The 25,439-nt window shown below is 46.0% G+C and overlaps 1 pseudogene; it reads right to left on the bottom strand.

Moving 5' to 3' along the window:
* Positions 1-14,026: 14,026 nt before the first annotated feature.
* LOC145411093 (5S ribosomal RNA) lies at positions 14,027-14,145 on the bottom strand (annotated as a pseudogene).
* Positions 14,146-25,439: the final 11,294 nt, after the last annotated feature.

Below are 25,439 nucleotides of genomic sequence, written 5' to 3'. Positions count from 1 at the left end.
TCGCCAACCACATTCTACTTCTTCTCCAATCATGTTTAGCCTTCGTCTGTTTTTGTAAACACTCTTGGTGGCCTTTTCCGGGACTGTCCCTCTGGTGCACATGCGTGAATGTATTGGAGAAATGTTAAGAGGTAAAATTTACAAACTAATAAATTACAGGTAAAACAATGACTGTCATGTCGAAAATCGGTGTTAAGAATGAATAATGATCGGGACTTCATGTATGTATGGGATCAGCTACAGTATCCAACAATCAAAATAGCATTTATGCAAAGAGAATTGTGAAGTACTAACATTTAAGAAGCGAGTCTACCATCGTAACTCATGAAATTGCACAAATTAAAAAGATCATTCATATTGGTTATGAGTTTTCTAAGTAGTATTTTATTATTCCCAATGATATATGCCATTATTATATCTCACAGTTCGACAAGGGAGTAGAAATAATCCACAAATATTACATGCATAGTAACTGGGAAAGAGCTGCCTAGACTGAATTCGGTAGCAGACATTGCACTGAAAGTTCCCCATATAGCTAGTTCTTTGTTTCTTTGTTTGAGACCCTCCAGCAGCAGATAGATTTAATGGGTTGTACAAAGGTTGTAAATTTCCATGCTCTCTTTGTCATTCTTTACAGTTGTGCATACTGTCAAAGTTTCTTTTCCCTCCATTCCACAGACAGTCTGCCAATTAGTTGTACTGTATTACAGTTTTCATTTATTGCTAATGTTTTGCACAGGACTATTTAAACATTGATAACTGATAGAGTTTTATTTGTAATTAAAATACAGTTATTTTTAATATGGTAAGAATACCATTCTGAGCATTTCTTAAACTATAGCATTGTAATATAAGAACATAGGTTCATAGCAATGGACAGGTTGACAGTAAAATTAATAAATGAATAACTACTGTATGTAGTTTTTCCATATTTTGTGTTAGGAAGTATTTTAAAATTTGCATAAAAACTGTGTTGTGATATTGGTGATGTCATCTACCACTCAGATCTCATTGTCCCTCATAGCAGACAGTGAAATTTGAGTATTTATCGATTAACCAACATAAATGACATACAGTATATGCATTGTCAGCTTCAGTACATAATAGCAAGAGACAAATCAAAATGTAATACACCTTGGTCCTAATTAGCTCGTGATCAAATAGCACGATTCCCAAATGGTGCGAGCTGTCTCTTAATAACCACAAAGTCTAGAATTAACAATGCTGGTGAAGTCATCACAATAGAAGATGTGATTACTGCAACATCTATTGAGGATGCATCATAGGAGGTGAGGCAAGAGGAGGTTACACCGATGCCAGCAACACCAGAAACACCAGGAGAGCTTTGCATGATGCAGATCAGCTGAATCTTGGCTTCTGTAGATACCTTAACTCTTTGGCTGTGGCGGCCATAACAACAACCTGCTGAATGTGCTCATTGTGGAGAATTAAGGAAAAAATGGTGTGTTTTCAACCTGTGTTTTAACCCACTTTTCCCTAATCTTAAGAGCTACAATTTTTGTCAGATAAGCTTCAGTCTTTCTACTGTCGTTTGTAAACTGCATGTCCGTAGGCACTCCCAGCCCAGAGAATGATATGAGAGAATACTATCTATCTCTATCTATTGTCAGACGCCTTAATCCCGTAAGGGGTGGCCACAAACAAACTGCCTCCATGTCCCCCTGTCCCCTGCCATTTCACTGCCCTGCTCCCAGCTCACCCCCCCCCCCTCTCTCTCATGTACCTCTCCACTCCATCCTCCCATCTCATCCTCGGCCTCCCCCTTCCTCTCCCCCCTCCATCTCACTCACATACACTCTTCTTGTCAGTCTCTCACTCTCCATCCTCTCCACATGGCCAAACCACTCAATGTGTTTCTCCCAACGCTTCCTGTCACATCCACACCACAATGCGCCTTCACTTCCTCATTTGTCAGTCTGTCTCTCCATGTGACTCCACATGCTCCTCTCAAATAATTCATTTCCTCTGCTCATGACTTCTCTTCCTCCAACAAGGTCCAAGCTTCACTTTCATACATTAGATTTGGTATCACAATACTGTCATGTAATAACTTTTTCACTTCCATACTCACTTCCGTGTTTCTTATCACTGCATTCAAGGAACCAGCAACCTTTTTTCCTTGTTGTACCCTTTCAAACACTTCACCCTCTAAACTTTCATCCTAAGGGTATGGTCACACCGAACACGACGATCGGGATGATGAACGGGGAGGAATGAGGTGACACGATAAAACACACTAAATTCTGTGTGAGTGGCCACACTGAATGAGTGGGAAGGTTTGTCGCCTCACCCTCCATGCTCGTCACTACACGATGCAGCATGGTCCAAAATGTTGCGCACTGCCAAACAACATCTCTTCTCCCCAGGCATTTGCATCATCATTCAGTCGTGCTGGTACTGTGTGTTGGGAACGTTGGGTTCTGGTAATAATATCTACTGAACACCTTATTGCAGCCGTGTACCACAGGAAAGCTATGTGGGATCCAACTGATCCACTCCACAAAAATACTGGAGTGTTGAAGAAACACTGGGAAAATATCTTTGAATAACTGCATACAAGTGGTAAATTACAATGAAGCATTATTTTGTCATACGATTGCTTAAGTGACGTTTGTTCCACCGTTGTTATAAAACCTATCAAAGACCATTAATGTCTAAAATTCAAACTAGTATTCAGTGCTCTGTGTTACACCATAGGCTTAAAATTAATAAGCAGATAAGCGTATACACTATATATACAGTATGTATATGTACACATGTAATGAACATCGACAATTTATTATTTATCAATACATAAAATCTGTAAAATATAATTCAGTAGAGAGCGAATTTTCCATTGGATATTTCACTATAGGCATGCTTCTGACTATCTGTTGCCCGCGAGGTTGCCGCTTCCTATTTGGACACGCATCACATTGATGCTCACCTCGCCACTCATTGCTTGATGCTAACTCCCTGTTTGTCACTTTCGATGTGGCCGCAGCATTAGTCATCATACTTCCCAAGTACAGTGGAGTCTCTTTTATCCGAAATTCATGGGACTTTCAACTTTTCGTTTAATTGATTTTTTCGGATAAAAGATACTGTAATAACATGTAGGATACAAGGGAACAGTATTGTACGCACCCATCACCCATTTTGGTGATGTCTACCCACCACCACCACCAGCACCCCAAAAGCCACCCAACCATCACCAGAACACTTAATACACCATAGTAACTACGTATGTAACTGCATTTTTGTAACTGTAATAGAAACTGTCAACTTAAATAAATCTTCACTCAAATAAACTTAAATAAACCTTTACCAAAACAAATATGTAATTCTCTGTAAGTAATTCGAACAAACAGTCTTAAACCTAACAGTTTTTTTTCTGTTTTCTGTTTACTTATTCAATCATTTCCACATCATCCAAATCTTCCGAGGTGGTGGATGGGGGCTGGTGTAACCAACGCTTTCTCTAGTGACTAGCGGAGCAAACGCAAACTAATGCAAGTGGCGCGAAACAAGCCTGCTGTGTTTGAATTTTGGGATAGATTTCAGATTTTTGTGGGTAATCGAAATGAGAATGTTTTAGTAAAACTTACGGTTAAAAGAATTTCAGATAAAAGAGACTCCACTGTTTCTAAACGCACTCACATTTTCCATTTCCTCCTCATCCAACCTCACTGTGCATTCACTGACTTCACTTCCCTTGAAGACCATAACTTGACTCTTCTCTACATTTGCCTTTAGATTCCATTTCTTACACACTATCCCAATCTCATGAGAGAATACAAGGTGTGTTTTGACTGGCTGACATGGGAAATTGCCCAGCGAGGCGGAAACTTCCACCAAACCATAAGATTTTTCCCGTAGAAACTAGGGTTACTGTCACGTTACCTCATCACAGTAATTACAATAATAATACAGGTAAAAAAAAAAAAAAAGTAGCCAGTCTCATATGATTATATTACGATATTCTACAGTGTTTACACTGTACTTCAGCGAAAGAGTAGCGATGTGAGGAAAATCATTACAAACTTTATAAAATTTCATGAATGACTTTTTTTTTGTTCATTTATTGAAATAATGTCATTGGTCATTTCATAGCAAAGCTGCATAGTTTGCAACTGTGAAAATGTTCACTAGCTAATGTGCTGACTTCACTGATTATCAAAAAAATATCACTATATCACACCTATTTTGTCATAATAATTCATTATCTATCTACAGTATCTGTCTATAGCCCAACGCCCTAATCCCGCAAAGGGTGGCCGCAGACAAAACGCCTCCAAGTCGTTCTGTCACTCACCATTTGATTACACTCCCCCCAACTCACCCCCCCCCCTCCTTCATATACCTCTCAACTCCATCCCTCCTCCTCGTCCTCGGTCTACCCCTCCCTCTCCCTCCCTCCACCTCACCTACATACATCCTCTTAGTAAGTCTTTCATTCTCCATTCTCTCCACACTATAGTATAAAATAACACCTTCAGTCACTCATATGATTTCAGTGCAATTTGGGTGCATATTACTTAGTATTACAGTAATCCCTCACTTATCCGGACATAATTGAGCCAAAGGCATGTCTGGGTTGTGGCAACATCCGGATAATGAACACTCTTCCCCTACCATACCCAGACCCTACCTATATCCAACCTCCAACCTGTACGTAACCTATTCGTACCAGTGGTGGGCAGTGCAATGAAGAAGGACCTTGCACAAGTGCAAAGCGCAATCCACAGTTCACTACCTTGTGCAAGTGCAAATGCGCAATCTGACAAATATTTAGCTTGTGCAATGTCGTAAAGTGCAAGCGCAAACCCTTTTTCATATATTTTTGGGAATTTCTGAAAAATATTGAGATATTTAAATAAAACAGCATAACTACTTATTGTACTTACTTTTATTTATTATTATTATTTTCTATTATTTGTAATTTGCGCAAGTGCACAAGCTAATATTTAGCTTGTGCAATGTCGCAAAGTGCTAGCGCAAATCATTTGCGTATATTTGTGGGAATTACTGTAAAATATATGTTGGTATAATTAAATAAATTACTAAATTAGCAACCTGCCCACTACCCGAGGTGACTGAGGTACCGTAGGTCATTGTCCGGGAAGAACAGCCTATATTTATCAAGGCACTGGCAAAGATCATGTGATTACTGTATCATCAACTCTCTCTCTCTCTCTCTCTCTCTCTTTCTCTCTCTCTCTCTCTCTCTCCCTCCGACAGAGGAAGGGGGTATGGAGAATAAGAGAGAGAGGAGAGAAGGAATGGAGAATGAGAGAGAGAGGAGAGATGAAGTTTATGCCCTATCTCCTCACTCAAAGGGACGCTCCTTTGCCATTCCCATATTTATTCTCTCTCTCTCTCTCTCTCTCTCTCTCTCTCTCTCTCTCTTGTCTTGTCAGGACAGTTTATTAAATAATTCAGTATAGATATACAATTGCATATGTAATTCGTTACAAAAAATAAAAAATCATGAAAACAGATTATTTAAATCAAATATCCACAGCCTAATAAATTATTAGGCTGTGGATGTTTGATTTAAATACGTTTTAATGGTTTTTGTAAGGAATTGCTTATGCTAATCTTAATAAATAATGTATATTTATTATTATTTACTAATAATAATAATTTAAAAAATATTAAAAATACATTATCTCTGTTGAAGCATATTAAGAAATGCTACTACCCCCCTCCCTCCCGCCTCCCCCCACCAACCCACCCTCGCGACCTGCCCCAGCCTCCCGCATCCATTGTCCAGCCATGTGGGAAGCTCCCAAGACCACGTGTCCCCTGGATTGCGCATTGCGCAATCCACAGGGCAGGTGCGCAAGTGCAAGATTGCGCATGGTCTCGTGCGGTGCGCAAGGCGCAAACGATATCACCGGAGCGCAAGGGTGTGCAATTGCGCTTTGCGCCAAGTGTTTGCACACCTGTCCAGCACTGATTCGTACAGTACCTGTGTTTAATTTGGCAGTGTTTTCTGGTCATTCAGACGTATTTAGACATCAAAACACACATAGAAATATCCAAAGTAATGCTGAACACCCAAAAAAAAAAAAAAAAAAAAAAAAAAAACACCTTTCCTATACACTACTGTATGTACAGTACTTCTCCTTATTTTGGTAGTGTTTTCTGGTCATTCTGCCATATTATGGCATCAGAACATACATAGGATTATCCAAAATAATTTTCAGCACCAAGAAGACCATACAAAAAAACACTGAAAACCAATAACACTCTAACTGTACACTACGGTATGTACAGTATCCTTCCTAATTTTGGCACTTTCTGCAGGTCAATCTGCCATATTTAGACATCAAAATACACATAGGAATATCTAAAGTAATACTAAAAACCAAGAAAACCATTTAAAAAAAAATTGAAAACCAAAAAACACCTTGCCTATGCATTACCGTATGTACAGTACCTCTTCTAATTTTGGCACTGTTTTCTGGTCATTCTGCCATATTGAGACATCAAAACACACATAGGATTATCCATATTAATGCCAAACATCAAGAAAACAATCCATAAACAACAAAAATCCACACAAAAAAATAACGACAGTTTGAAAATCAATTATCTATGATGAGTGATTGCTTCTAGGGCCCCAAAACTAATCCACAGTCAAATATGCCACTGGAAATTGGCTATATTAGTTTAAATGGTATACCATCATCTTCGCTGGTGTTCATACTGTAAGATAAGCTAATAAAGACACATCTATCTATCTATCTATTGCCAGATGCCACAATCCCGTAAGGGGTGGCCATTTGACTTTGAGTTATTTGTTTTCTGGGGAGGGGCACTAACCCTCCACCAACCCACTTGTTGACACTTAGGGAGCATGTATGGTTTGGTTATATGGTTGCCACCCAGCGTTGTAAATGGTTTCTTGGCTTACAGGAAACCATTTGGCTTGTCACTCAGTATAAAGCCGCCTGTAAAGGAAAGAAAAGCAATAAGAAGTGACAGGAAAGATGGGAGAAATAGGAAGAGAGGAGGACAGGCACAGAAAAAGAATGATAAAGGCAAAGGAAGAAGTAGGCATCACTACATCAAGTGAGTGGATGATGGTCGTCACCACCAACCACCCAAAAAACAAAAGACACATAAAACTGATAAATAAAAGTACAGAAATGCAGTGAGAATAAAACATTCAGGAGTAAAACTTGCCATCATATAACTTCCCGCCATCCTAGTACAAAATTTTGGCCAGCACCTTCCAGGAGTTAAGCGTATGTGTAGATGAAGAATTTCATGAGCTTTCTTGTGGATTTTGCAGAATTTCGATACAACCAGTAGTATTGAAATAAATCGCAAAAAAATTTTAAAACTCACAAGCCAGTGTTATCTCCATGGAGAAGGGTAGGGACCAAGGGAGTGAGGAGGGAGCCAGGAGGGTATGGAGGAGGGACGGGAGGGTGGGAGAAGCAAGGCTGTGGGTAGGATTCTCCCCCTTCTGTCATGAGGCAGACGGATGCTTTTACTGTACATATACTTGTGGTTTGTGCTCTGTTAGATGCCGAGTGGACATGCGGAGACACAACTGACGGTGACCAGGGGACTTTCGACGTTCAGTAGAGAGGTGTACGGCTGCTGTCACCAAACATGTACTTGTGGCTTGCGGTCTGTGTTACAGTGTCAGGGGCAGTTAGGAAAGACTTAGCCCAGTGGCTGTGCAACTTTGGACATTGGGTGAGGATTCATATGGACATTTTGACACCACTTGGGGGTTACAGTCGTATTACTTGGATGCTGGAGGTTCGTTGGGAGTGATCAGACAAGCGCACGACTTTGATCATTCAGAACAGGGGCGGACAGATATTTTGTCTGTGGTTGTGGGTTACGACCAACTTCCCGCTCACGGCTCGAGCCCAACATCCCCGATACTGAATGTTTGAACATGTCGGCTGGCCAGCTGAAGTTCTCGGGGACTTTTACGTCCAGATAATACCATGTAAATTCAAATAATGGTTTAAACAGAGCCAAGGTCCAGTGTCCAGATAATGAACACGTCCGGATAAATGAGGGATTGCCATATTAACGAGAGAGAGAGAGAGAGAGAGGCAACAAACCAATTTAGACCAGCTCATCGAGAGCATGTGTACCCGTGTGTGGGTATGTACCTATACTGTTATTACATACTAAGGTAATTATCAGTGTTTAAAAGTTTAATCCCTAAAGTTGAAGTCACTCATCCACCAAATGAATTTTCCCCCATAAGTTATGTGTATCAATTAATGCGAAATCAGTAGCACGAGCTCGCGCATCCACCATGTAGGCACATTAATTGGGACCAAGGTGTACATCTCTGATGTAATGTGCAACTTTTCTCACCTCTTCAACCATGCAACTGTATTTTTTTATAATATTCATTCTGTATCATGTCCCAGTTTCTAACTTTTCCTCTACATAGGCAATATAGAGTACAGTATTGTCATTCCAACCCCACTTGCCTCCAAAGTATGGAATGGGCAAGATCTGGAAGGAATCAAAATGCATGGGTACTACCCTCTCATTTTTTGAACACTTATCACCTTTTCCATTTTGATGAGGAGTTAGCTTTTCATTAAGTGTTCAAGAAATACACTCAAGGAGCAGAGTGAACAGTAATGGTCAGAATACGTTTTCATTTCAGATAGCCAATCATTTATTTTCCTATATTTTTCTTAGTTCAGGGCCTTCATGAAATCAACCGTAAATCTGAATTGTAACTCAGCCAGAAAACTCAGTAGCCTGGGATTTGGAACTGACAAATCTGCTGTTTGATGATATAGGTGCATTATTTGGTATAAGAAATGTTATTATTTTGCTCTCATTTGTTCTGCTGATTGGCCTTTATTGTCACCTGATATCCTGTGCAGTGTTTCAAGTACACATTGCGTACTGTAGTATCACACATTTATTATCTTTTTACATTTCTTATATACAAAATGAGAGACTCACAAGAGCTTCAGCTAGAGTCCCAAACAAGTGTGCCTTTTGATCCAATACAGATTGCAATACACTATGTGCAAAGACACTAGCTTGTCAGAGTATTCCTTTAATAAAATACTGGTGGTAGTATTTCTTCTCAAAGGTATGCTAACATTTTTCCTAGTCTAACTTCTCAAAGAAACTCCCAAGAATCCCAACACATGTGAACTGGAATAACACTGATGTAGAGGTAGGTTTTGAGTGTGTTTTTTTCCATTTATTTACCTTTGTAGTGTCCTTGCAGATTCTGTATATGTGCATTGTCAATACTTTCTGTGCCAGTAAAAAGGCAGACAGTGATACAACATTGATTCTCAAAACAGTATGATGTGCCTGTGATATTTAGTTAAGCTTGATGAGCTACACACCTTGGAAGATAATAAGGCTTTTGCCAACCAGAATACCAGTTTTAAGGGCTGTAATGTACTTGTTTCTGGGATTCAGCAATTTGTAATTAGGACTGTAAATTAGGATGGCTTAAATGATCAAAAACGTATGCTGTGTTGTATTGCTGTATGGTATACAGGTCTCCTTCGTTTTACATTGTATCGTTTTACGATATTTCGCATTTACGATCCTTCTTCTTTAGTACCAAGTGTTCATTTTACGATTGAGCTCCCTCGCATTTACGTTTGGGCATGTGGAAATCCTGCATTCACAGGCAGATCAGCTGAGAGATGCGTGGCATACCCGCCCCACCCACACAGTTTCCCGCGCTTTTGCCAGTCTCACCCGCGTGCTTGTTCAGCATACAACCTCTGTGCATCTGTGTGCGTCAGTGCTCATGATATTACTATTTCTCCCGTTCTTCATATTTTGCACCCCTAGTGCCACCACCGTGATGTCTTATAAACGCCCTGCAACATCTGGTGCTGGTGATATGAAACCAAAGAAAGCAAGAACGTCCTTAACCCTGGAGTCTAAGCTTCATATTGTGAAGCAGCATAAAGCAGGTGAGGGGGCAAACTCCATCGCTCATTCCATGAGTCTTGCACAGTCGACTATCGACTGTTATAAAGCATGCTGTCAACATTAAGAAAGCTGGGGAGACAAGCACAACTCTACAATACATAAAACATCATCATTATTATTGCATAGTAGATCACTTGTATGGGTCTTGGGTTCCTTATACATGAGTCCAGGAACGCATCCCTATTTATCCCATTAAACCTTAATTTCGCTTTACGATATTTCGGTTTATGATTGCCTTTCCAAGAACGTATACCAATCGTAAAACGAGGAAGACCTGTATTTGCTATCACACCATTGGTTCAGGTCTGTTATACCTGGCTGCTGATGTCACAGCTGATAAGAGGCATTTCTGTGTTGCAGTACGGTACTTTATTGCAAATATGAAAGGATTATATTACATTAGCTCATAACAATATACTGTAATTTTGAAATTCAGGAGATTGTTTACAAAGGATGCTAATTAAAAATATGTACTGAGGAATTCAAATCATCAAGATGTTGCATATTGAGGAATACTGATCATCAAGAAGTTGCATATTATAGTACAGGTTTTCCTTTTCTGGTTAGCTTTTTAGAGCAGGCTTTCATAATGCAGGTATATTATCTCGCTGGTGCACCAGCCCATAGATTGAGAAAGAGGATGGTTTTGCAGCTGATTATGGAAGGAAAAGAAGGCATTCATACAAACCGAGGAAAAGTAGGCATCTCAACGATATGAAAAAAAAATTTAGTTTCCCAAACAGAAGCATAGTTATGTGGAATGGGTTGGAAGAGGAGGTGGTGCAGGCAAAGAATATCCATGTGCTTGAAACTATATTAGATAAAAGTTGAAATGGAGGCAGGTCAATATGAGCTAAGCTCAGATCCTGTAGAAGACAACTAAGTAAATACTAGGTAATACAGTACTTCTTTAGGGGCTGCTAAATTTACACCAGTCCACCATTGGATGATGCCGTCATTGTCAGAAATAATTGATCTTTCAGATAATGTAATTGAGGAAAATAAAAGAATGAACATGAATAAAGATGGATTTTAATGCTGTGATTACAAAATATATTTCACAATATGTGGCAAAATATTTTATCAGCTTTTGCCCTTGCATGATAACTATCTTCTTATCTCAAAAGTGCTTTATAGTACAGGCTTTCCAGACATTGTCTCTGAATATTGGTATGCTTTATAACTTTTCAGTAAATAAAATAGGATATTTTTGTTCCAGAGTGAACTATTTATAGGTGATGGAAGAGACATCCATATCCTACCAGTGATCAAAAACCCAAGTACCATGTACAGCCTGATGTATGTTGGCCAAAAATGTTGTGTTTTGTTCTTTATTAACATTTTTTTTAGTGGATATCTCGGTTGTCTTTTGCGAAAAAAATATTCCTATGTATAGGTGAGGGCGCTCACCATCCACTCACTCGATGTAGTGCTGCTCTTGGGTGTCTTCCCTTTCGTCTCCTCCATCCTTCTTTTCTTCCATCCTCTTCTGTCTTTCTTTCCTTCATTCTTTCCTTGTCCTTCTGCCTACGGGTGACTATACACTCCCTCTTCTGTCTTTCTTTCCTTCATTCTTTCCTCTTCCTTCTGCCTGTGGGTGACTCTGCACTGAGTGACAAGCCAAATGGTTTCTTGTACACCAGGGAACCATTTACTACACTGGTTGGCAACCATATAACCAGATTTTGGCACCTGGTGGTTTAGTGGTTAATTATTGCCCTCCAGTCAGATTGAGCCGGTGAAGGTTTATATCCAAGGGATGGTTGGGGTTGATTGTTCATGTATTACCACTCAGGGATGAGTGAGGCTGGTCACTCTCATCTTAAATGTCGGGACCAACTGCCTAGTCCTGGGCTCCTACGCTCCCCATGGGGCACTGTAGGATTGGATGATGGATGGATGTGTATCAGAGGGTTAATGATACAGCAGATATATTCATCCATCCATCCATCCATCATCCAATCCTACATTGCCCCATGAGGAGCGTAGGAGCCTGGGGCTAGGCAGTTGGTCCCGATATTTAAGAGGAGATGAGCAGATATATTGTAATATAAAACAGTATTTAACTCTGTTGTTTTTTCGTAAAGCAATATGATGTTAATGCCATCAGTTTCATGTTAGTTGTCGCAACTTTAAATAATATTCATAAGGATACTGGGTATTCATTCATTTTTTATGAATATTTAAATGGTTTGTTCTATAAGTACTGGTCAACATTTGTGTCAGTTTTGTTATAGTACCATTCATTTATGGTTATAACAGTACTTAGAACAGAATACTCTGAAACTTAATAAAGCATAAATCTAGACATTGTGAGATAGCATTATCATATTTACAATGGTGAAATCAATTAAAGTGTTCTTGAGACCCTGTTAACAAGAAAGGAATTGTTCTTGTACTAATACTATAACTTAGTTACAATATATACTCATGCTAAAACTTATGGCAGGCAGAAATGGACTGAGTGGACAACTGATAATTTTGACAGTCTCTGGTTTGAATTACCAGTACTTTTTCCTTCACTAGGACTTTTTTTTAGGTTTGTTAATGAGTTAGGGCCTAAAGTCTCTGTTATCTATTAATGTTTAACCTTTTCATGGTTTATTTATACAGATAAACAGTACTACTGGTAAAGAGGACTGTCTTTGGTGTTTGATCTCCCATTCTGTGAAGACTTTTACAGTACAGTACTTCAGTCTTAATGAGTGTTCAGGTGAGATTGTTTAAAAGCTTTATTACCATAGTTATATTTTTTGATGAAAAGTTTAGTATGGGTCTGTATGCCTGGACTGTGGTTTTAGACATTTTACAACACTGTAGTCAAGTTTGTGTGTAGGTTAAGTCATGGTTGGTTTCAGGAAACTTTTCTAATAAAGACTAGTAAAGTTTGATGGGTTTATTTTAACTGAAGTGATGAGTGAAGTACAGTCAGGTCTCATTATATGAACATTCACTATATGATAAATCACTACAGTGATAATTCAGAAGTTATACATTTTTTTGGAATAATATTAAAAAATTGATCACGGTTTCGCTAGAACGGTATCGTAATTACAACAGCCTCCACTGACAGTCTTGAGCAGACATTGACACATGCAAGCTGACAGTCAGCTGTCTGAGTCAACATGGACTCCCAGTGTTTACATTTGCTGTGATTGCCTCCCCCCCACGACCCCCGTCCCTTGCCCGTTGCCATTGTGTGTGGGCATCAGAGATGGGGGGTGGGGCTCGGGCCTCAGCCAGTAGCTCAACTAGTTTTGAATGGTCTCTCCTGTCCCTCTTTACTTTTCTCCTTCTTTTATGCCCCCTACATCACCAGTAGAGGCCTACTAGTGACACAGATCATCCCTGTCCATACCACCTAGTACAGGGGTTATGCCTCCCTACGTGTTTGCGTGTGTGATGTCCTGTATATTCCTCACTCCCTGTCATGTGGGAGTTGAGTCCACTGCAGGGTTGGGGAGTTGTTCCCCTCACTGGACAATACTCTTCTTTGATGCAGGATTGGGGTAAGATTGGTGGTCCAATATGGCTCTGCTGGATCAGTTGGCTGGTTATGCCTCAGCTAGGGTCAAGTGGCTAATGTCTGATGGGTGTTACATGAGTCCCATGGCTGCTATTTCACACCAGGCACTGACCACATATACTTTCCTCAGTACCTGCTGTTGGGTGCTGTCGAGCCCCAGCATTCATCTCCCCATGTTGGGCTCTGTGGTGGATGGGGATGGGGAGGCAAATTAATTTTCTTCTTCAACCCATGATAATAGAAAATGACCCCTACTCCCCTGGCTTTACTCTCACAAGCTTAATCAGTGACGGTAACTCTGAAAATCTATCTCTACCATGGCTTCAATACCAGTTACATCTAATCCAGTGGATACAACCTCACCACTGTCTGCCAGTGACATTAATCATGAAAATGTGATCACTTCTGCTAATAAATCACCCTCTGTTACATCTGCATCAGTGTCACGTGACCACCTAACCACTGTCTGTTATCATCATCATCATCCAGAATTTCTTTCCCACCCTAGGGCAAGGTGAGGAAAAAATTCATTGTCAACAGCATCTGATGTTCCCAGGCAGTCACCCATCCAAGTACTAACCAGACCCAACACTGCTTAACTTTGCTGATCGGACAAGAAGTGGGGCACTCAGTGTGGTATGGCCATTCAGTGACATTAATTCTGTTAATTGGACCGTTTTTACCAACACGTTACCATCATGTTACATCAGCTCTGGTGGTAACTAGCTCATCGTTGTCTCATTCCCAGCCTAGTTCATCCACATCATTGATTACTACATTAGACCCATACCTTCACACCACAGATGCCTCATTTGGAACATCTGTTACCCCTCTCCATCTATTTGTCAACCCATCCTAAATCCTCTAACCTTCCTATTCATCAAGTCAACATCTGCATATGATTTTGTTTTTGGTGCTCCAAAATGGTGAAAATGCTTTCAGAGTTTCAGACCTTGTTGGAAGGACACAAGTCAAGAGTGAGAGCAGTGGAAATGAGTTATTTGAGAAGAGTATGTGGAGTTACATGGAGAGACAGACTGGCAAATAAGGAAGTGAAGGGGTGTTTTGGTGTGGATGTGGATGTGATAGAAAGCATTTAAGACATTGAGGTTGTTGGGCCATGTAGAGAGGATGTAGAGTGAGAGACTAATGAGGAGAGTGTATGTGAGTGCAGTGGAGGGGAGGGGAGAGGGAAGGGGAGACTGAGGATGAAATGGAGGGATGGAATGGAGAGATATAGGAGAGAGGGTGGTGTGAGCTGGAGGGAGGGCAGCAAAATGGCTGGGGACATGGCAACATGGAGACAATTTGTCTGTGGCTTACAGGATTAAGGCATCTAGCTATAAATACTGTAGGTAGATAGATAGATTCTATCCTCTCCATCTTTTGCCAATAGCAATTTGGATCTTCCTTTGTGCTTCCTGCATTACGTTGGCAAAGATGTAACTTCATACCAAACCTGATGTTACCTGATTAGTAGATGTGAACAGTGCTGTGCAAACTGATGCTACAGATGACCTCATCAACCTTGAAGGTAAACCCATACTAATACGTGTTGACCCTGTTTGAAATGTGCACTCCCACCGCCAGACTCCCCCATCCCACTACGGAGCCACAACCCCACTCCCACCCCAGTAAGACACCACAGTGGGCCAGGCGGACACGATGCCGAAACAGGCTTAGGTGTGCCCTGACCTTGTGTCCCTCATCCCCTCAACCTGCCCAACCACGACGTTGCATTGATGGGAGACTACTTCCCGGCCGGACCAGCCTTCACCAGGATCAGGATGGGACTGCTCCAGATACAGTCCCAGGCAGCACCGCGGTAACGGCCACAACGTACCGGGGAAGGGATGGCCTCTGTACGCCCTTCAGCTGTTTCCTCCTGCAGCACCACAGTAACAGCCACTGTACATACCGGGGAAGGGACAGTCACTGTATGCCCTTCTGCTGCAGCCACGTCTGGAGCCCGCCTCGATGTGACGGCCACTGTACGCACATTGACTGGCAAAGGCAGGAGAGGTGGAACCACGACGACGGCCACTGTACGCACATTGACTGGCAAAGGCAGGAGAGGTGGAACCACGACGACGGCCACTGTACCCATCGGGGAGGGAACGGCCACTGTACATCCCTCATCCACCTCCTTTTCCTCCTTCTACGGGAGTAGCACCGCGGTAACAGCCACTCTATGTACCGGAGAGGGAACAGCCACTGTATGTCCTTCAGCTACTTCCCGTCAGGCTGGCAGAACTGCAGCGATGGCCTCTTTACACGCCAGGGAGGGAACGGCTACTGTACATCCCTCATCTGCGTCTTCCTCCTTCGGAAGCAGCACCACGGTAACGGCCACTGTACGTGCCGGGGAAGGGACGGCCACTGTACACCCTTTGTCCACAGTTCCAAGGGTTCTTCTGGAGGAGAAGGTCCCTGATGTGGCCCATTCTCCACCCAGTGGCCGCGCGGGACACCCTTCTGTCTCTCCCTCCAGGTGTGGTTCCCCGGAGGTGCTGTCGTTCCAGGAGTGGTGGCGAGGTCTGGTAGCTGAAGGTGGGATCCACGCCCTTCATCCTGCCCCTGGACGACGCCCGGTCCTGCCGCAGCCAGCCCCTGATGGCGCCCCAGCCTAGAGGCGACCACAGTCCGCAGCCTCCCAGGGACGCCCCTCGGACCCCAGGTCAGGACCACCCTGGCCCCACTCACCGTCGGCCCTCCTCCTGGAGTAAGATTCGGCAGGCCCGGCTCCTGACGCTGTTTGGCCCCAGCCCCGAGGGCCCCTCACCAGGTCGAGGCCCTGACAAGAGAGGGCCTCCCTGCACCCCAGACCAGAAATGCGCCCAGGCTGACGCCCCCAGTAGCAATCCCGTGCCTACTGCGGCAGAGCTCACCTGTAAGGCCCCCTCCAACTCCTGGGCGCCACCTTGACTAACCCCAAACACTGGCAGCCCAGTGACGACACAGTGAGATCTCGGTGTTGTATCAAAGACTTGAAAGTGACAATGCCCATATTTTCTGAAGATAGCAAGACAGGAACATCACCAGTGAAAGTGTCTCTAACCTAACGTACCCAGTATACTGTGTCAGTGCCAAAGTTCCCAGGACTAGAGTAATATACAAGTGTTGTGCCGATACCAAAGTTCAACAGACCAGTACACTATATAAGGACTGAGGAGATAGGACTGTATGAACTGTGTCACCATCCCTCTGTATTATTCTCATGTACAATAACTCGAGTTTTATCACAGTGTATGTGTGACGTGATATACTATTGTTAACTAGCCTGTCACTATACTCGTTCCACATCTTGTATACCATTGTATGTACTGTATATTGTAAGGGAAATTGGATTAAGGCAATATATGTGTTGAGGTGTCCTGCCAAGTTTTATGCCCTGTTCCTTTGTAAGTGTTCTAGTTCCGGTCTAGAAAGAGGACCCCCGCTCAGTCGCTGGAGTCTTTAGGACAAGAAGTCGGCCTAAAAACATCCAGCATAACACTGTCCTTCATACAAGTACTGGCACTACTCTTCTCCTGGCCTCTGTCGCTTTGGATGACTGAATTTTTTTATGAGTCATCTTCCATCATCAAGGAAGTCTTCAGCACACAGAGTTAAACATACTTAAAATGCAGTATAGTGACCCCACAAGCGCCCAGACACCCCTACAAGGAGCCCACAGAGGAACAGCGTACAGCGCGCTGGGACTCAGAGTGACAATGGCATAAGTCCGCCCGGGCTGCGTGCCCCTATGACTCGGAACTCGCCCGCCGCCACCATAGCAGGAATACTAGACAACCTTCCAGGCGAGCCTTCCCCAACCAGCTAAGGAGTGGAGCTGCCTATCCAACTCCGGCCAGCACTCCTGAAACTCCTGTAGCCGCTCCTACCTTCGTCAGGAGACAGCCTGTAGCTGCTCTGAAGGTGTCTTCCTTGAGATGGCCTGTGTCCGCTCGCCCCTCGCTAAGGAAACGGCCTGTAGCCGCTCCCACCTTCGTCAGGAGACGGCCTGTAGCCGCTCCAAAGGTGTCCTTCCTGAGATGGCCTGTAGCCGCTCCAGCCTTCGTCAGGAGACGGCCTGGAGCCGCTCCGAAGGTGCCTTCCCTGAGACGGCCCATAGCTGCTCGCCCCTCCTGAAGGAGATGACATGTAGTCGCTCTGAGGGTTATTTAATAAGGAGACGGCCTGTAGCCGCTCCCACCTTCGTCAGGAGACAGCCTGTAGCCGCTCTGAAGGTGTCCTTCCTGAGACGGCCTTTTTTATTTTTTTTTATGCGAGGAAGAAGAAACCAAAGGCCATGAGCCCGCAGTAACAGTTCCCTCCTAGAGAAAAACAAAATACAATATAGAGCCAAATTCAAGATCCGATCATTTTGAGATGCCTGGACACACTGCGTTTGAAAGACTGGAGATCATAGGCAGCAGGAAATACAGACAGAGGGAGACAGTTCCAGAGTTGACCTGTTGCATAAATGAAAGCCTGGGAGTAACGGTTAATTCTTGCATTAGAGAGTTGGACAGAAAAAGGATGAGAGTCTGCTGCCAGACGGGTGCTACGCGCCCGTCGTAGAGGTGGAGGAATGCAAGCAGACAGTTCAGAGGAGCAGTGACCATTAAAGTAGCGATAGAAAAGAGATAAAGATGCAACAGTGCGGCGAAGAGACAGAGGTTGAAGGGAGTCAGTAAGAGGAGGAGAGTTAATGAGACGAAAAGCCTTTGACTCCACCCTATTGAGAAGAGCTGTATGAGGGGAGCCTCCCCACACATGAGAGTTGTACTCCACACAGGGGCGGATAAAACCCCTGTATAGAGTCAACAATTGCGAAGGGGTAAAGAAAGAGCGGAGTCGGCTTAGCACACCCAATCTCTTGGAAGCAGCTGTAGCCGCTCAACCTTCCTGAAGGAGATGGCCTGTAGTCGCTCCAGCCTTCATCTGGAGATGGCCTGTAGCCGCTCCAGCCTTCGTCAGGAGATGGCCTGTAGCCGCTCTGAAGGTGCCTTCCCTGAGGCGGCCTGTAGCCGCTCAACCCTCCTGAAGGAGGCGGCCTGTAGCCGCTCCGAAGGTGCCTTCCCTGAGACGGCCTGTAGCTGCTCACCCCTTCTGAAGGAGACTGCCTGTAGCAGCTCCCGCCTTCGTCAGGAGACGGCCTGTATCCGCTCCGAAGATGTCCTTCCTGAGACGGCCTGTAGCCGCTCTACCCTCCTGGAGGAGACGGCCTGTAGCCGCTCTGAAGGTGCCCTTGGGTCTGCTGGCAGCTGCTCACTCCCCCAGGCCACGGCCAGTAGCCGGGCCTTGGCAACAGCCTGTAGCTGTGCCCCCAGGAAGCCACGACCAGTAGCCGGGCCTTGGCGACAGCCTGTAGCTGTGCTCCCAGGAAGCCACGGCCAGTAGCCGGGCCTTGGCAACAGCCTGTAGCTGTGCCCCCAGGAAGCCACGGCCAGTAGCTGGGCCCTTTGGCAGGAGACGGCCTGTAGCCGCTCCTCTGTCTGAAGCTGACGCCTGTTCCCCGACCCACGACCCAGAGGGAGTCTCTGGCCTAGAGGAGTATTGGAAAGGCCCCTTAGTCTCCCCCGGCCTCTGCTTCCTACAACCGGATCTGGAGAAGACCCACCTGACGGAGCCCGACACAGACCGGTGCCACAGCCCCTTCCTGTCGGCGCTGCCAAGCCCTGGGAACCGCAACCCTCGGGAACCCCAGACCGCCCCCAGGACTCCCAGGCGGGAACTCCCCACACTCGACGTCAGAGTCCTCAGTCAGAAGTCTGAACGACAGGTTCAGGCAATTGTTTGGCCCCAGCCCTGAGGGCCGCACCCCTGTCCCCAGCCCTGAGAGTGCGGGACCCTTTGCCACCCACAGCCCTGGACGAGAACAGACGCCCCTGCGCGTGATCCCGTGGGTGGTGCCCAGCCCCGTCAGTAGCGGAGCTGTGACACAACCTCCACCCTTGCACCTGACTACCACGATGCCCAGACCCGACAGGAGTGACAGTAATAGTGCAGTGTTTGTGATCAAGTGACGTAAAGGCAGAACAGTGAACTAACCCCCTAATGGAAGTCAGTAATAATACTCAGTGGTGGAGTGAATAACAACTACGGTGTGCAGTGTATGTGACTGTAATGCTAGGTGGTCTTAGGCTCGACTTCTCGTTCCTATTTCACCTAATGTGGAGCGGGGTCCTCTTTCGAGACCGGAGCTTAGTGCAATAAAGAGAGGCAGGACAAAAAAACTCTAGGCAACAACCTTTACACGTATATTACCACAATCAGACACAGGACAAATCAGCAGATATTACAGCACAATACATAGCAATATAAAACCTTATCTAGGATATGAGTATCTCGCAGGATACTTGCTTCTCTGATAATAATGACAACAATATCAACCCTAGTGTATCAGGAGTGCAATAAATATAGGCGCGCACAGGGGCGCGGGAGAGGTGTTGAATCTCACGAGGAGGAGATAGGGGAGGTGCGGGGAGTGACTTGTGACAGCTAGGGGAAAGTTATGGTAATACTGGAGAGTGGCAGATATTAGCCGTGAAGTTTATATGGTTTCCACTAGCCAAGGGACTTTGGTAATTGATTTTATTCTTGATTCACACCTACTCGGGATATTGGAGTGAGAGAGGGTGATAAACAAGATTTATGGGTAGCGTGGGGGAGGGAGAGAGAATACCATTAATACTTCCTTTCACAATATTCCTTCACAGTAATGGGGGTATGTCTTTATATGGGAATCTCCAGGCGGCACAGGCTTATTAATTGTATAACAGGGATGTCACTCATAAGTATAGTCAATCAGATCTTGTTCCACACTCTCGTCCTTTAACTTCTCACTGTGATCTCATTTACCCTGATATTCACTATATGAAATCACTGCACAATACTTACATTAGGGAAAATCACACACAACCTAAATCACTCGTGCTACAATATCACACGTATTCATCGGGGGGATAGGCAGGAACATGTCGTCGGCGATCCTGCCGGGCTAGGGGCACCGCCAATGCGAGGCGTGCTGAGAGGGCACGGGATAACTCGTAAGGGCGTCCTCTCGCGTCCTGGGCTTCCCGTGGCTTCTGGGCTTGGCTCAGGCGTGTGGCCCTCGGGACTGGGGCCGAATAGCTCCAGGAACCTCTGTGATAAGTCCCGGCCTGTGGTGAGGGCCTTATGGCGTCGTGGGGGCGTAGGGAGATCGCGCCCGGGTGTCCTGGGGAGAACCAAGAGAGACTGCGGGCTGCGGTCTCCAGCGTCTAGGGGCGCCGACAGAGGAGGGCTGCGGCAGCGACTTCCACTGGGGTCCGTCAGGTGCGTCTGCTCTAGAGCCAGACTTAGGGAACAGAGACCAGGGGAGGCTGTGAGGCCTGTCTAGGTCACTCTGGGACAGGAAGCCTGGGCTCTAGTCTCCTGCCGTAGGGACATCTCTCTCCTTACCTCTCTCTGCACACCCTCGGAGCGACAATAGATCGTCTCACGAGGAAGGGAGCGACAATAGGTCGTCTCTACCAAGACACTCTCGGAGCGACCATAGATCGTCCCACGAGGATGGGAGCGACCATAGATCGTCTCTACCGGAGCACTTTCGGAGCGACCATAGATCGTCTCTACCGGAGCACTTTCGGAGCGACCATAGATCGTCTCTACCGGAGCACTTTCGGAGCGACCATAGATCATCTCTACCGGAGCACTTTCGGAGCGACCATAGATCGTCTCTACCGGAGCACTTTCGGAGCGACCATAGATCATCTCACGAGAATGGGAGCGACCATAGATCGTCTCTACCGGAGCACTTTCGGAGCGACCACAGATCATCTCACGAGGATGGGAGCGACCATAGATCGTCTCTACCGGAGCACTTTCAGAGCGACCATAGATCTTCTCACGAGAATGGGAGCGACCATAGATCGTCTCTATCGGAGCACTTTCGGAGCGACCATAGATCGTCTCACGAGGATGGGAGCGACCATAGATCGTCTCTACCGGAACACTTTCGGAGCGACCATAGATCGTCTCACGAGGATGGGAGCAACCATAGATCGTCTCTACCGGAGCACTTTCGGAGCGACCACAGATCGTCTCTACCAGAGGGGCGCCGTCTGGAGTGTATTTTACAACTCCACCCCTAGCTGACTCAACAATTCCACTCCGTGAAGGTAGTGTCTTTCTCCTATGGCGGCGACGGCGTGGTGGCTGCGTGACACAGGGGCGCACGGCCCGGGCTGACATATGTCGCTGTTGCCAGGAGTGGTTGTGACTGGTGGCGGCTACCCTGTGGGGTCCGTGTGGGGGTGTCGGCGCATCCTCGGGCATACTGAGCTGTGTTTGGCTTGCCCTGTCGTCGGGGGTACTGTGGTATATTTCGGGGGCATTGTTCTTTAAGTCACGCATTTTAGTGACCAAGGGATATAAAGACGGAACAGTGAACTTCCCCTCTGATAGAAGTCAGTAATAAGACTAAAGTGGTGGAGTGAGTGACAGCGACAGTGTAAACACAAATGCGGCCACCCAGTGAGAGTCGAGTCTAACAGCGTAAATACGCTACCATCAGAAAATACCTCCTGATACTAAGACCATAATCAGACCCCAGTGCCAAAGCATCACTCACCAGTAGGAAACAACATTGGTAACTCCACGAGTATAGAAAACCCGGACTTCCCATAATTAAGAACACTCTGCCTCAAGTGCTCTTCACAGTGACCCGAGCAGTATCCTGCGTGATACTGATAACCATATCTATACATAAGAGCTTGTAATTGCCCAGTGTATCTGTGTCAGTGACATCTACTCGTTCCCCTGTCCAACTAAGTAATACACGTGTAAGGTCGTTGCCTGGAGTTTTTGTGTCCTACCTCTCTCTTATTTGTCCAAGCCCCGGTCTAGAAAGAGAGCCCCGCAATACGCTAGGCGTTTACGGGGCGGGAAGCTGAACCTAAAACACCTAGCATTACAATACTATTTGTGCAGTGCTGTAGTTCTATACTATACCTCCTCGTGTACATCGTATCAATTCAGTGCATATTGCAAAGGTTACATTTAACACCAGAGTCCTTCCTGAACGTGTAGGCAATCGGAGAATTTTTCCCTACTCAGTGCCAGAGTACTTGGTGTAGGCGTTTCGGTCACCCTGCAGATCTGACCAAAGTTGTCCTGCTTGTGGTCTTCTTGAACATGATCAGAAAGAATGCGTTTCATAAAAAAAAAAAAAAAAAATGTGACCCATAGTCGTCTTGAACATGATCAGAAAGAATGTGATTCAGTAAAAAAAAAAAAAATGCCCAAATTGTGGGTGGTGACTCATACAGCCACATACAAACAATGACCACACTTTCAATTTGAACAGGTTTTGTTTCCCGGATTCGGTTTAATAGTCTCTCTCCAGGCGCCCTGACAGAGAGCACGCCAGCAGGGTCATGGCCTAAAAACAACCCAAAACTAGTCAGGGAAGCTGTAGACATTAACAAATCTATGGTAAACAGATTTCTCTTCCATTCTACTGTAAGTAGTCATGCTCTTAAACTCTGAATTATACTCTCTGCCAGGTCTTCATATTCACCTCTTTCCAAAGTGTTTGTTTTGGGTGGCATGTATAATTTTGCCACGGTTACTTTCCCTTCAGATGTGTTAATTTCTACTGCAATCAGTTCTACTTGTGAGGGTATACCTAGTTCTATTTCTTTGTGTTATGCACTATAGTGTGGGCTCTGACTTCTCTGGTCCAGATTAGGTGCAGCCTTGGGTTCTTTGTTCACGACCGGGTCAGAGTACACTGATAAGGAGGGGAAGTCCAAACACCGACTGATCAAAGCACACAAATATATTAACAATAATAAATTACACACTACAGTCCGTGACCAAATCTAAATGATACAGAATATTAATATGACACTGAAAAACATACCTTACACTGAATATCTCCACCTTGTTCATATAGAGCATTGACCAACACACACAGAGATATGTCTCCACTTATGCACGATATTTCCACACGACAATACACGTGTATCTCATACAGTATGTCCGGTGTGCCCTGTTCCCATATGTATAACACTTCCAATATAGTCTAGTTCAGTATACACAGCGCGTGACACGGACGGAAGTATATTCTCACTTCATAACACATCCGCGTGACATAGACGAGATCTTGGCTATCTGATGTTATGCCTGCGCGACATGGGACGGAGGAATATACCACTTATTACCTACTCACGTGACAGGGACGGAAGGTACTAATGTTACATGGTATCTCTAGTTCTCTATATGGGCTAATCACACTCGGTGCTCGGTGTGTACGGAATAAGACTAAGGGGGGGAGGAGAGGGTCGCGACACTGATACTTAGAGGGAGTTCGCCGTGTATTGCACTGGGGGGGGGGGAGTCACACTGAGGGAGCGGCCAGGGCCTCTCGCCTTGTACCAATATGTGAATTTCCCCTGGGGTTGCTATTTCACTTGTCCAAGCCAAGGTGGGTGGGGGAACAGCACCGGGGCCACTAGGGAGGGTCTGTTTCACATGGGATCATACACTAACACCACCAACAACCTTAGAGTCTTTCTACTCATGGGTACAGGCAGAAAGGGGCACTAGGGCACGCCAGGGAGGAGGTCTCTGTACTGGCAACCGCAGGTGGCGGCCAGGCTTAGGGGGCGGGCCATCATGAGTGTGCTGTCGGTGTAAGTCGTCGTCGGGATCACCACGGGTCCTATGTGAGCTGAGGGGCGGAGTGGTGAGTGGCCTCTCTCTCTGTAGGGGCCCTGGCCAAAGTGAGGCCCTTGGGACTTGGGCCGAATAGGGCCAAGAGGCGCATAGCATAGCGTTTGCCCTTTGTTATGGTAGGAGTCCTGGGGGCGGACCTGGCTAGGCACGGACCGAAGGTCAGCTGCGGGTCAGGCGGCGCCCTTGAGGGGCCGCGGTCCCGTCCTGAAGGAGCGGTCTTCAGGGGTTGGCTGAGGCCACCTATGCCAGGAGGGGTCCGGCGGCTATGGTGGGTGGGTGAGTTGGTTCACCTGTTCCGAGGACTGCGGCCTCACCTGGGAGAGGAGGCCATCGGGGGTGGTCTGCGGCTGCTGAGTCTGGGGGAGTCCGGCATCGCCCGTCGGTGGCGAGGGTGGAGCCGCAGTGACAGGACACCTGGCCCCGGGGTCATCTTACCATGGCTGGTCTCTGGTGGGGTATCTGCGGGGGGAGCAGTTCCCACTTTCTGGGGGAAAGGGGCACCTCGTTCCACCACAGGAGGGGCGGGCTGAGCAAGGGGCGTCATCCTCAGTAGGAACGCCGAGGGTCGCGGAGGGGGAATGACTGGAGGTCGGCTCCCCGGCTTGGCGGGCCTGATGGTCCCTGTCAGAATTCCGGACCAGGGCATGAGAGGGAGACCCAGTGGGCACTCCTTTGGCCAGACAGACCCGGTGGGCACTGCCTAAGTTCCTACTCGGGACAGAGGTAGAAGGAGGCCTGTAGGAAGCTCCCACGGGTGCCGCTTGTCCCAGGGACAACAGGAAAGGGAGGCCCAGTGGGCGCTCCTGGCTAACGTCGCAGGTCCAGTGGACTCTGTCCTCTTGCCGTCGGGGCTGGGGCAGCTAGGGGGACGACTGGTGGTCTGTCCCATGAAGGCAGCTCTGGTGGAGTCTACCCCTTGGCCCGCCTCCCTCCTGGAGAGATCCAGTGGAGGTTGTCTGTGAGACGTGCCAATGTGCTGGCTCCTGAAGGTGGGTGGTGGAGGTTGGAGAACCGGTGGTCACTCCACCGACAGTAGGTCCGGTGGACACTACTGCACTGTGTAGCAGGACTTGAGGCTCTGGTGGAGTCCCGTCCTCTTGTGAAGGCTGATCCAGTGGACACAGCATCCGAGTGCCTGCTTGGGACTTGGTTGTTGCAAGTCCCACCCTGATTCTGGTGAGTGCTTCCTCCCCGGGAGTGTAGTGCACTCAGACTGCGTACTGCCCGGTGGTTTGGC

The sequence above is a fragment of the Coenobita brevimanus genome, chromosome 87 (assembly GCF_032717465.1).
Source record: "Coenobita brevimanus isolate Jiangsu-jjx chromosome 87, ASM3271746v2, whole genome shotgun sequence".
Lineage (NCBI taxonomy): Eukaryota > Metazoa > Arthropoda > Malacostraca > Decapoda > Coenobitidae > Coenobita > Coenobita brevimanus.
Note: the sequence above shows the minus strand (reverse complement) of the source record. Positions and strands in the feature narration are given on the sequence as shown.